Below are 13,147 nucleotides of genomic sequence, written 5' to 3' on the forward strand. Positions count from 1 at the left end.
GACTGAAGACATTCTGCATTGTTTCAGCTGGTTTTCAAGGTGTTACAAATACAGAAAACACACCTGATGCCAGCATATACACTATTTGTTCTGACAAAGGACTTGCACCAGATAATTTTCAACAAAAGATCACTGGAAAAACTGAAAGCAGTGTGTCTCATTCCTTTTATCTTTAGAGAAACAGCAATAACAACAGAAGATGTAGTGTTATCAATTCTCAAGTCTGGGTGTTCATGAAAATAGATTCAGCTTCCTTGAATGGACATTTCTGAAAGGCATAAATTACAAAAGTTTTTATTTTCCTAAAAAATGTTTTAGCAAGTTTTCAAAATCCATTGGAAATCAAAAATGTTACTTGAGCCATAAACCTTGAAAAGGATCCTATGTAGCAGTGAGGAAGATAAATTATTATTTAAGTCTCTCTGGATGCCAGGTGAGAGCCTATTGTCTGTAGGGACCATTTTAATAAACAATAACAATAGGATTCTCATGGGGAAAAAAAACCTAAAGAAACAAAAATTAGACTTTAAGTATGCAAATTAATGTTGCAACAACCTCTGAAAATGTAACAACAGAATTCTATGAAGGAAATGCTGAAAGGAACTCTAGTAAACTGGCTCTGTTCCTGATAGTCCAAAGGTACCAACCACAAAAAGAAACACTCCAAAGACACAGAGATGGTAGAAAAAAACAGGTCAGATTGGCTATGGAAAACTTGTTTTCACCAAAATAACCACAAAGTAATAAACAAACATAGAATATTTTCACTGTTAAAAAAAAAAAAAACATTAATGATGTGCAACTTAAATTTATAAACATGTTCCTTATGTTTGTGATGGGCTCTGGTAAACATTATTACTTGGATTACACTAAGACAAACAAGCATAATATATATAGAAATCAGATCAGTAGGAATTTTCATACTAGCTACCAACTTTCAGACCAACTACCAACCTCTTGAGAGCTCAGTGTACCACATCATCTACAGCAAGTTTCAAGGCTGCTAACAACACTAATAACCAAACCAAAATAAAAATGTTAATGTCCGTGAGATCTGGAAAAATAAAGTTCCCAAACCTATCGTGGACTTGTTCAGCATAATATCTGACATGTTCCTCAAAAAAAAAAAAAAAACAAAAAAAAAGAAGCCCAAAGATTTTCTGTTAGCCATGGGAACAGATACATAAGTAGAGAATTTTATTTTTTTTCTAGCATATGTATTATCATAAGTCTGATAACAGAAAAGGCATATATTTAACTACATATATACCCCTGAACTATTCCCTCTTCAGAACTGATAAACAGAGATTAAAAAAAAATCTCTAGTAGGCAAAATTTGTAAATATGAAGTTCATAGCCTCAACTATGACAATTCTTGGTCATCAAGATCAGCTGGCAAGGACCAACATTCTCAGTTAGTTAGTTGGTTGCTCTCATTTAAGAAAGGAAGATGACAAAGAATCACAGAAAGGGTTGCTTGGAAAGGCATTTAAAGATCATCTCGTTCCAGACCCCTTGTCATGGGAAAGGACACCTTCCACAATGCCCCATCCAGCAGGGCCTTGAACACTTCCATGAATGGAGCATCCATCACTTCTCTGGGCAACCTGTGCCAGTGCCTCACCACCTCCACAGAAAATATTTTTTTTATTATCAAGCTTAAGCCTGTTCTCTCACAGTTAGAAAACTTTGCCCCTTGTCCTGTCACTATATGCTCTTGTAAAAAGTCCCTCTGCATCTTTCTTTGTAGACTCATTTAGGCACTGAAAGGGCACAAAAGGATCACCCTGAGTCTTCTCTTCTCCAGGCTAAACAGCCCCAACTCAGCATTTCCTCACAGGAGAAGCACTCCAGCCTTTTGATCATCTTTGCAGCCCTTCCCTGGACTTTCTCAACAAATTTATGTCCTTCTTGTGCTGGGGACTGCAGCCAGGAAGGAGAGGATTTTTCAAATTGGCTATTGGAAAAATTCCTTGTACTGTCCTGACAGCTGAGCAATGCCATAAATTGTTCAGGGGTGGCTGGCAATGGAACAGAACGCTCTGTCACAGGAAAGACCACAAGGTCCAGTAGCAGAGCCACACAGTTCAGTGCCCAAGGACACACTTGGGCATGCTCAAATTTGCAGACACAGCCCAAGATACAACCTTTTTCTCCCCATCCCCCCCTTTCTTTTTTATAACTGGAAAGAGGATTATCTCAGCAGTTCATTATGATGTTGAGATTCTCAGTGTCATCTTGGTGTTTACATCACCTTCTTTGGAGGTCCACATATTCAGGTTGTGCCTGTATGCAAAGACATATACAGCCTCAGCTGTATACATGGTCAGTGGTCTTGACTATTTTAACTCTTTTCTTGGGAACATTCACTAGAGATCACCACTATTACTCCAAAAGAAAAATGGCTACTCCTTACATTTCAGAATGCCCGATATAATACATATTTTTGTTTCCTTTAAGTATTTAAATAGGCATTTAATTCCATAATAAACTATACACAAGATCTGTATAATGGATTCCTTCCCTCCCCCCATGCTGCCATTGCATCTTAGTTCTTGGGATCATAGCTTTCCTTTCCCACTTTTGGAATGCCATCTGGTGTGAAAATTAAGACTTCTGAAAGCCATGCTATGAAAAACATAAAATAATCCTATTTAATAATGAAGGCACAGAAAAGCTTTCCTTTCTTTCCAAAATGGCTTTTAAACTGTCACAATTATGTTTATTACTTTTCACTGCTTTCTTAGGATTGCAATATTTCTTCTCCCTATTGGTATTTGATACTGTTAAAGTCCAAAGGCTGAACACATCCTTTGGATAGATTAAATGAAATAGGCATTTTTTGTTGACATGAAAAAAATTAGTGATCATCTGCTGTATCTGGAAAAATACTAACGGGTGCAATGAATTTTTTCAGAAAATTGTGGAGCAGAACAAAACTAAAAATTACAGTAAAAAAAATCAAATACTTTTGCTAAGCATCAAAATAATGGAAATCAAGACTAAAATTTCTTCCTAAATGAAAACTGTAGATGCCTCACCCCCACACAGAAAGCAATTATAATTCTCCTGATTCATACAACCATGACTACTAGGGTATTTCTATATAAAACACTGTGTTTCCTCTAATACATAACTATGCTGCCCCTACCACTAAACACATTTTCTTACAGCATTTCAAATCATGAATTCTGATTAATTACTACTGCTTTTCAGAAGCAGGATCTTGGTTTAGAAAAGAAACCACCATGCTATGTGCTGTAAAAGCATGAAAAGAGATGGTCTGCTTCTTCTATAGAAGAGTAAGAACCAAAAGTCAAATATTTGTAGATAAGAAAAAGTAAAAGTATCAAAAGTAAAAGCATTAAATTTCTGCACACAGATACCACAGAGAATTGCACATACACAGGAAGAACAAGATCCAAACAAACACAGAAACTGACACTTGGATGAAGGACCAGAAATATAAGTAATAGCAGCTACTTTGGGATGAAATAGCAATGCTAGCATTAAAGTAGGTGCATTTTTAGGCTTATTTCTTCAATGCACATATAATTAAAAAAAAAAAAGAAAAAAGGGAAAAGAACATACAGACACATCTATTATGAACATGACTCAGAGTTCACTCAGCTTTTACATCCAGGACAACATCCATCCCAATTAGGGTCATCCTAATTCACCAGCACAGCCTGATATGGCAATAAACAAATAACAACTTTGCAAATATCTAAGAACTCATTTGAGCTGACAGGAAATAAAAGAGAAAAAAAATCAAGGCACATAATCAAGCATTTGTCTACATTGACTAGACAGAGTATACAGGTTTTCTTAAAACTGACAAGTTCTTGAATTTCCCTGTATTCTCTTTTGTTTTATGTTTAGAATTTTCCTTCCAACAACTTCTGATACTCCTGCCTTCACAGACATTGACAGACATGAATCTTAGGTAGACGTCTGATTCTGTAATTTTTAAACTATTAAAAACAACAGATTGACATTTATGAATTTTAAAAAAATATTTCAATATTCCCTACTTTTGGCTTAATCAATGCTCTTTGTGCTTCAGTTGAACTATATTGACAAAGGGAAATGTCTGGAGCAGAGTTATAAAAAAAAATTTCCCTCCTTGTATGGCAGCTGTTAGACTGCTTTTAGAATACTGAGTCCAGGTTTAGGTCCTCCAGGACCACAAAAATGTTGAGAAACTAAAGGAAGTTCATTGGGGTGTCACCAAGCCAGTTAAGGTTATGAAGTACCTGCCCTTAAGAGTGGAAGTTGAGGCAACTTGGCCTCTTTCATCAAGACTGGAGAACAGGCAATCCTTCCTTCAGAAGGACCCCAAAACAGGTCCTTAATAACTATAAAGTTATAAAGAAGATTAACTTAAGCTCTTTCCAGTGATTTATAGTGGGAGGACATCATTGAAACAAGAGGTTCTAATTAGACTTAAGGAAAAACCTTTCCCTCAGGAGGACTCTCTTGCATTAGAAAATGTTGCAGAAAAGCTGCACAGTAAGATAAAGCCATCAGCAATATTGTCTGCCTGCACAGCTGACCCTGCCTGTAGAAAGAATTTAGACCAGAGATTTTCTGATACCCCTCCCAAACTGAATCACTCTATAAATTGGGTTCAGAGTTTTCTTAATTTATTGTATTTAATTTTGTTCTTGCATGGATTTAGTTTTTGTGCCATCATCCCCACTTTTTCTAAAGGAAATTCAGTGTACTGCAGCAGTCTTTCTTGCCATATTCTGATAAAACCTCTCCCTCCTCTACAGGGCAAAGGTTTTTCTCATAGCATCTATACAAATGTGATTTGTGAAAGCGAAACTGATTATTACTAGGAACTCAGGCTATCAATCTTCCTTTTTTTAGCTGTGCAACTATAATGTTGAAAGTCATCCAGGAATAATTTTTAATGTTTTGACATCTCCTGGTTTTTAGATTATTGCTATGAAGAAGGACTTATATATCAATACAAAGGCATATAATCAGATGACAAAGATAAAACTCATTGTAGACAAGTGCAAGGTGAATCCTTGAATCTAAGTTACTTTTAAGGCAACACATTATAAAAAAATTGTAACTTTTGATAACAAACCTGGTTGTCAGCATCAATGAAGTATTTTTTTAATGTGGAAATACAGTATAAAGAAACACTGGCATAGCAGGTATTAGATAAAATAGAATATGCTAAACTGTATGCTATTGCCTAAATGCAAAGTTTTATTTTAGCAAATTTGTCATACATACACAATACTAAAAAAAGTAAAAAGCCTTAATACTTAGAAGAGTCCAGAAACAAGTTTCAACAAGCTACAGCTACAATAGCATAATAAAAAGGTATAAAAATCATCAGGACTAGAAGCCAAACAAATTTTCTAATTAGCATTATAATTAGTATTAGAATTAGTAAATAAATCACATGGTTTTAAAAAAAAGGAAAAAATCAGTAAAAATTATATGCAAACAGTAAAATAATAATTGTCTTGTTGGAAAATACTATTTTGAAAGGTTATTATATTAGCTATACCAAATACTATAAAAAGAGTATTTACTTTTTGGCACAAAAGAAATCTTTAATTTTATAGGTTTTATGACGTAATATAGAAGTGTTTCTGTACTTTCTTTCAGTATTTAGATTAAAAAATTAATTTTTAAAGTGAAGTTTACTTTGAAGTTATATCTTCTAGATTGTCTCAAGAAGCTTTTGAAGAATAATTACCAGGAAAGATGAGATTATAAAAAGAAATACAGTACCTATTAAAATGATTCTAGAAAAGATTGCAAGATTACTCGATAAAAACTTTGAGGGAATTTTGTCAGATTTGAATGGAATCTGCACTGTAGTGGTAATAAGGTAAGAATCATGCAAGATATACTAAAACATGAAACATTTCTGACTACAGACTTTCATAGTATGTAGTAGTAAGACAGATTAGAAGACAAAGCTGCTCCACAATGTATATATATGAAGAATATGTAATACAGTTCTGAATATATATATTCTAAATTATTTTCTACGTGTTCTAAATTATTTCTTAAAATTTGAAGATTCAATGATGTAATGGTAATTATGATCTTCTTTCTAAGCAGTTTTCAAAAATGCCCTTTCCAAAAGCTTATTTGGAAACAAAACTGCTATAGAGTAAGAAGAAAAGCCCTTGCATGGAAGAATTAATGAATTAAAGAGGGAGAAGCTAAACTATCCATTTTCACAACAGAGAGAGATCATGTAGGGTGTTATATGCATATGTAGACAAAAATCTGGAAAATGGGAGCAGACATCATGCTGAAGATTCAGTCAATTTGATGATGGTTGTTAAGCAATGAAGACATATGTCATAGTGAAGAACCACACAAGGGTCTCAGAATGAAGTGACTGTGTAAAAGAATAGCAAATGTCATTCCATGTACACAAATGTGATGTACAAAGGAGAGAAAGCAATTCTAATTTCACACAGAAAAATAATGGACTCCGAACTGTCCATTATTTCACCCATTCAAGTGTAAAATTCCGTACTATGATATAAGAAAAAGTTAACTCAGTTTTAACAGCCAAAGAGGAAAATCAAATGTTAAGAATTTCTAAGGAAGGGATTTAAACCAGAAAAGGGTGTGAGATGACATATGATGACACAAATGCGTGTTTGTATGCGGCAACTGTCTTCAACTGTGGTCCCTCCCTTTGCCTCCAGATGAAGCATTACAACTAGAAAAGATTCAGAAGACACAATTAAAGCCATAGGCTGTCTCCTAATACAGGGACTAATGTAAGCTTACACTTCTCAAAATCTGGAAATTGTGTCAAATATCTGCAAAATCATGAAGGCAGAGGAAACAGACTGATTCATCCTCTCTTTAATACAGGAAGTTTCATGGAAAAAGTTGAAAAATGCATTAAAGGGGGTGCTGTCTCTTTTGCAAGTGCTCATTAGTCACCTTTGTATACTTTCAAAGTATTTGTATACTTCACTTTCTCATGATTGGACTTGCAATTGGCACATTTCTGAAGGGGAAAATCTTCAACAACTCATACTGATGCTGAGGACTTTAATCAGAGATTTCAGCAGAACACAATCTGTTTATGTATTCACCTTTACTGCCACATATGCAATAAATACAGATATTCAAGTTCAACACATGCTATGGTCCATCCTGAATACTGAGCTTTCTTCCTTAGGGAAAGTGGAAATCATTATCCAGCCTGAGTAAGCCATTATTGAAATACAATTTTTATTTTACACATTGTCAGACCTTGTGTTAAAAACATAACTCAACACATGAAGTGTAATTTAAGGGATAATTATTCCGAACATCAGATTTCATTAATCAGAACAAGGTCATTGCAAAATTGATCAGGACAGACATTATGTCTTCTAAGTCATTACACAAGAAGATAGAATTGAGGAATCAAGATATATCTCTGTAACAGATGACAGAGAATGTAAAGTATGAATGCAGAGAACCTGAGCGCCATTCCACTTACACAGGTCAGACAGATCCTCGCTTTTCATTTGGCTAGCAAGAACTTTTTGAACTACCCTGAGTTTGAAGGAAGTTCTTCCTATGTGAGTGTATTTTAAAATATAAATTAGTTTAATACATCAAGAAAAGAAAATAGGATACAATTGTCAGTGAAACAAGGAGAATTTTAAGAAGTTGATGTTATGTTAGCTGACAGGCAAACTACACTTGCACAAATACGATTACACAAAACATAATATGCTGTAACTGCTTGAAGTTAACTAAAAGCAAACCTGTAAAAGGTTTTTAAATTTATTAAATATCCAGCTTAATGACTATGAAGTTAAACATGTGAATGTACAAGCAAGGGTCTTGAAAAGAGTTACAGTAAATATATGTCCATATGAAATCCAAAAATGACAATAATTTATATATAAAAATTAGTTTTTCAATATTTATACCAAGTACACTGCTTTTGAAAGAAAATCTGAATGTTATAACAAAAAAAGTCTGCACAAAGTTGTATAAATTCACTGCTTATAACAACACTTAAAATACTCTATTCTATTTACAGCTACTAATTTACCAAAGTACCAAAAAGAAAGAAAAGAAAATCAATTGAAGTACACTCAAAAACAACATTTCCATTTTACAAGTGACAGAATTTTATAAAATTTTGCATGGAAATACCCATTCCTAGTGGAATTCCTAGTTACAACAAATCTTTGAGATAAGATACAATACTTCACTAAAAGTAGATTGTTTATTTTCTATATCTAACAGTTTATGAACCCTTTCTTATCAGATTCTGTCATCTATACAAAATACACCCATCCAGTGTTACATAATGATAAAAACATTTGTCTGGTTTATATTAACAATTGTTTACCTTTGTCATCAGGCAGTTTATTTTAGATTTATTTACTGAAAACAATAAACCTTATGTTGCCAACTACTTCAATAGCATTTTCCTGTAGTTAACTTATCTACAGATTAAATTTTGCCTTCTCACACACTCCCCACTATGTTTCTTGGTTCATTCTTTATGGTCCTGATGCATTGATTAATTTAGCTACAACAAAAAACCTGTGAACTCTATAATCTAAACATGTTCACTTCTGTTAAAAGTCTGACAAAACAAGCACTTGGATGTGATTTTTATAGAATAAATATAATTCTGTGTAACTGTTTTAATTTTTTGTTATGCAGCATTGGATGCCACGATCAAGTAAATAAAAAAGATTATTAACTATTCTGTTACTTAACTAATAGTTACTGTAAAAATCTCAGTTCACTAATATTTGGGTGAAACATTAGTGATTAGATTTTAATTCTACATCTGTTTACATAACCAATTTTGTAGCGATCAGAAATAGAAACAAAGCTAAAAACAGCAATAATTTAAAATACCATAATTACAAGTAATTAAATACGGTTTTACCTAATTAAATAATAATAAGATACTAGGAGGATTTATTAATAGAAAATCTTTATAATTTTTATATATTAAAGCATTTCACAAACTATGGAATTGTTCTTGACCAATTGACATCTTAATTTTCCATTTTAAATTTTAATGCCTGCTTGAACTATAGTAACAGTGAGACTTCCCGGTGGAGCAAAATCTTCATGTCCACATAGCAAGTATGATTTCTGTGTTCTGGATCTTTAGTAAGTTATTAAATAAATAGAATTCTTGTTATCTCTTATTTCAGTCAGTCCTGAAGTAACAGCCAGCTGAGGAACCATCATAGCCTGGTCTTCCTGAAGAGACTTGCTCAATAAATATCAACAAATTAAGCCTTATTGAAAGCCTTACCAAAGAAATATTGTTCAGAGTATAACTAGTTTAAAATAAGTACCTTTTATAATTAATTGATAACTTGTGTACGAGCACAAATTTGGCAAGGAATTTTTCTTTTTTTGAATGATTGAGTCTTTTAAGCCATACTTGGCTTTCAGGAATGACAGGTAGAAAGCCAACTTCAAAAAACAGAGCCTCTATTGAAACCTGATGAAGTAATTTCACAATGCCACCTGTCAGGATAGTGCTCCCCTAGTACTTCAAATATTATGAAGTGGGACGAACAAAGGCATTAGAAAGGAAGAACTCTTTCAGTTAAACTACAATGATTGTCAGTTAAACACATATGATTAACATCCCACACTGCATCATACCAGATTGACTGGTAGAAAAGTTTTTAAGATACTAAGATATTATCTAAAAGTAGTATTCTAAAGACAGAATATCTCTACTAAGATATTTCCATGTGTACTTTCCTTAATTTCAGGAAAAGTGCTAACTGGTATCAACTAGGAACAAGTTCACAGAGCAGACACATTTTATTTAACTCATACTAAAAACATCTGTCTCCTAATGTCCAGGCCTCTTTCTCCTAATGAAAAAAAAAAAAAAAAAGGGAATTTTAAAAAGTACCTCTTTGAAAGTAAAAGATGTTAGTTTTAAATTTCAAAATGCATGAATTTCTGAATTATAGGGTTTATTTTTACATAATTTTTAAACAGACTTAAACTAAAGTTATTTGATCTCACATTTAGAATAGATGGCCCTAGTCATTCATTGCAATCTACTATAATGTGATACACACAGGACAGTTTATTTTTAAATGCAACCTACAATTTAGTTCAATACATATACATATTCATTAAGTCTGATCAATCTAATCAAAGATGTCCTTGAAGGTATTCTCAAGGAAGACATTAAATCAGCATAAAATAGCTATAATAAGCCATAGAGCAGAAGGAAAAAGAGGTTACTAGATAGTGAAACACTTCAGCAATATGAAAACTCAAAGTTTCTACATTTCTAGAAACTATTCTACATATCATGACCTTGCAAACTAAACAGTAATGTATGAAAATACAAAACAGAAACTATATGTACATACCTGATATTGAGATACAGATTCGTTCCTGCACTAGCCTGAAGCATTTTACTAACAAAAGGTAGAAACTGCCTTCATTATTATGACTAATACATTAAACAAATTAAAACCAAAACATTCAAATATGAGAATTTTCTTCTAGTATAGAGAAGAAGATTAAGTATCTGATGTTATGTGCTGATTAGGTATTTTCATAATTTAATTACATGGCCATTATTAATGCACAAAATTCAAAGTCCACACAGCATAGCTTTCAGAAGAGTAACATACTTCTTGTACGTCATCAGCAGCACCTTAGAAAAGTAATAAAATACATCATGTGCTTCCTGTGCACTTAAACATTCTATTATACAAGCACAATATAACAATATTTAATTTAAATACATCAAGGAATCCTTATAAATCTTCTACACAATTAAAGTAACAGGAAAAAATTCTGCAAATGGTAAAAAAAATATTTTTCGTATCAATAATATCATCCTTCAGTTTTACTGGTGAATTTAAGAACTTTATTCTAGCTTAATGTTGATTTTATAAATAGCTGCTGATATTCATATCAAGATTCCTTCCTCTTCCCTCTTACTTTCCTCACCACTGAACATCGTGGCAGCAGATACTAATGGAAACATGTTGACCTATGCTCTAGAAGAAAAAGAGATGGAAGAAAGTGTTTAAAGCAGTAAGAGAAAAGTATCAACGTTTAAAGCAAAAGTGAACACATATACATAATGACAGAAACTATTCAGGTATTTTAATCCCCTTTTGTTCTCATGTTTTTGTAATTACTCCTTAAAAATGAGGAAAGGGAAAATGGCATTAACTCATAATCCATAAGGTACAGCATATGTCCAGCTATCATCTTTGGCATTTACAACTTGAGAATCAAGACAGATTCTATTAAAAGAACTGGAAAGGAATACAAAAGCTCAAATGTTTCTAAGAAGGCTTTCTTCATGCAAGGGATCACACATGATTTGGGGAAATTATAATTATTAACAAAAGGGGTGAGTTCAACATGGTAAAATTCCTTCTAGGAAAAGGAATTCAAGTATAGAAAACTGATGAGGAGGGACAACATTTTGCATTTGACAAAATATAGAGTTAGAAAGCAATTAAATTCAAGTGGTGTGATCAGAGGAAGTTTTTAGACAAATGACTATGAAAGTGGCTTTTTGGAGAAATGAAAGCTAAGGACCTAGATAAGACTTTGGTAACCTGCAAAGAAGAACAAGCATTTGAAGATTTTTATAAACAAAGAGCAAAGTTTAGATGCATGCAATCTGAAATGTCATAGATTGGCTATGCAATTTGACAGACAAATTACAGTCTTGAAAAGAAAGGGTATGTTATCCACAGTAACCAAAAATGAATAAGAAGGAAGGGTCTGTGAAGAGAGCTGGGATCAGTTTCCAAATTACTCATTCAAATTCTAAGTAGACTATCTATAGGATAACCACAATCAAGACAAGATGTTCTAGGAATCACAGACAGGAACACTAGATAGTGCATCATCGCGAGAAACAAAAAATACACTCCTGACCAAATCTGTGTGTAAGATCATGTATATCAATGAAGAATATTAGGAAGCAAATCTCTGGCACACAGATTAAAGTGAGATGATGGCAGGCAACCTACCAAATAATGAGATATATGAAGACAAAGTCACAAATGGACGACAGTTTCTTGTAGTTGATCATGACTACAGAGCCGTACTCAGTAATTGAAATGAGTGTGAAAAAATTGTGTACATATGTAGTTCAGGAAGAACAGATAAAGGGAGCAAAATAGTAGTCATACAATTTTAACAAGAGGAAGTCACTAACTAATAGAACAAAATCTGGAATGAATGAGTTTCAAAGAAAAGGAAGACACAACTAACTCATATTGGTATATAGCATATACCCAATTGGGTATATGGGATTACTTTGTACAAAATGCATTAAAAATGCAGAAAAACACAGGCTTATGCTTGCCAAACACAAAATACTCAATTTCTGGGGATTACAGATAGGAGAAAAAAAAATGCACTGATATCTTCCATCTGACATTGCATTTATGATTTGGCAGAGAGTTCAACAGAAGTTTATAAAGCTGGCCACAGCTCTTCTTGCTCCTCTTAATTAATGGATCATCTACAAATGCTAACTACCTAAAAAAAACCCCAAACCCAGGAGTATAAAACAGTTCCCTAATTAAAAGATAATATTTTTGTTCCATATATATTTTTTGTAAATATATGATGAAAATCTAATCTTAATTTTTTCACACTTTGGATGGTTTGATGGTTTTACAGAATGAGATTGCTATTATATCTGAAAATATGAATTTTGTTAGTGTCAGTCCTGACCTTTGTCAATACCCATAAAAATAAAATTTAAAAAAAAAATTTTTGGTCTCTTTGACATTATAGAGAAAAAAGCAAAGTACTTTCCTTCAAACTACAGTGCTTCAAAAGCAGTCATAAATTGGAGAAAGGTAGCAGACTCAAGCAAAAGAAAATCAAAATTTTAAAATCTTGTTATATATCATAATTATATATATATAATTGAAGTAAATAGCCAATTGCCTTTTTTCTTTCCTTTTCATGTTCTTGGTTTTTTTATATATTTATTTTGGGTTTTTTGGTTTTGATTTTTTTTTTTTGCAAGGGCACTTATTTTTTTCCCTTCTAATGTGCTGCCTATACTATTGTCAGAAATAGTCATTAGAGTGGAAGCAGCTGAGACTTATTTTTAATTGTTGAATCCCATGTTAGCCAGTGAAATGTAGCATTA

At 32.9% G+C, this 13,147-nt stretch overlaps 1 protein-coding gene across 3 annotated transcripts in view; it reads right to left on the reverse strand.

Annotated features, from left to right (window-relative positions):
* NOVA1 (NOVA alternative splicing regulator 1) overlaps window positions 1–13,147 on the reverse strand; it is a 139,283-nt gene that overhangs the window by 73,183 nt on the left and 52,953 nt on the right. The window lies entirely within an intron of this gene.

Source organism: Agelaius phoeniceus, chromosome 6 (assembly GCF_051311805.1).
Source record: "Agelaius phoeniceus isolate bAgePho1 chromosome 6, bAgePho1.hap1, whole genome shotgun sequence".
Classification (NCBI taxonomy): Eukaryota; Metazoa; Chordata; class Aves; order Passeriformes; family Icteridae; genus Agelaius; species Agelaius phoeniceus.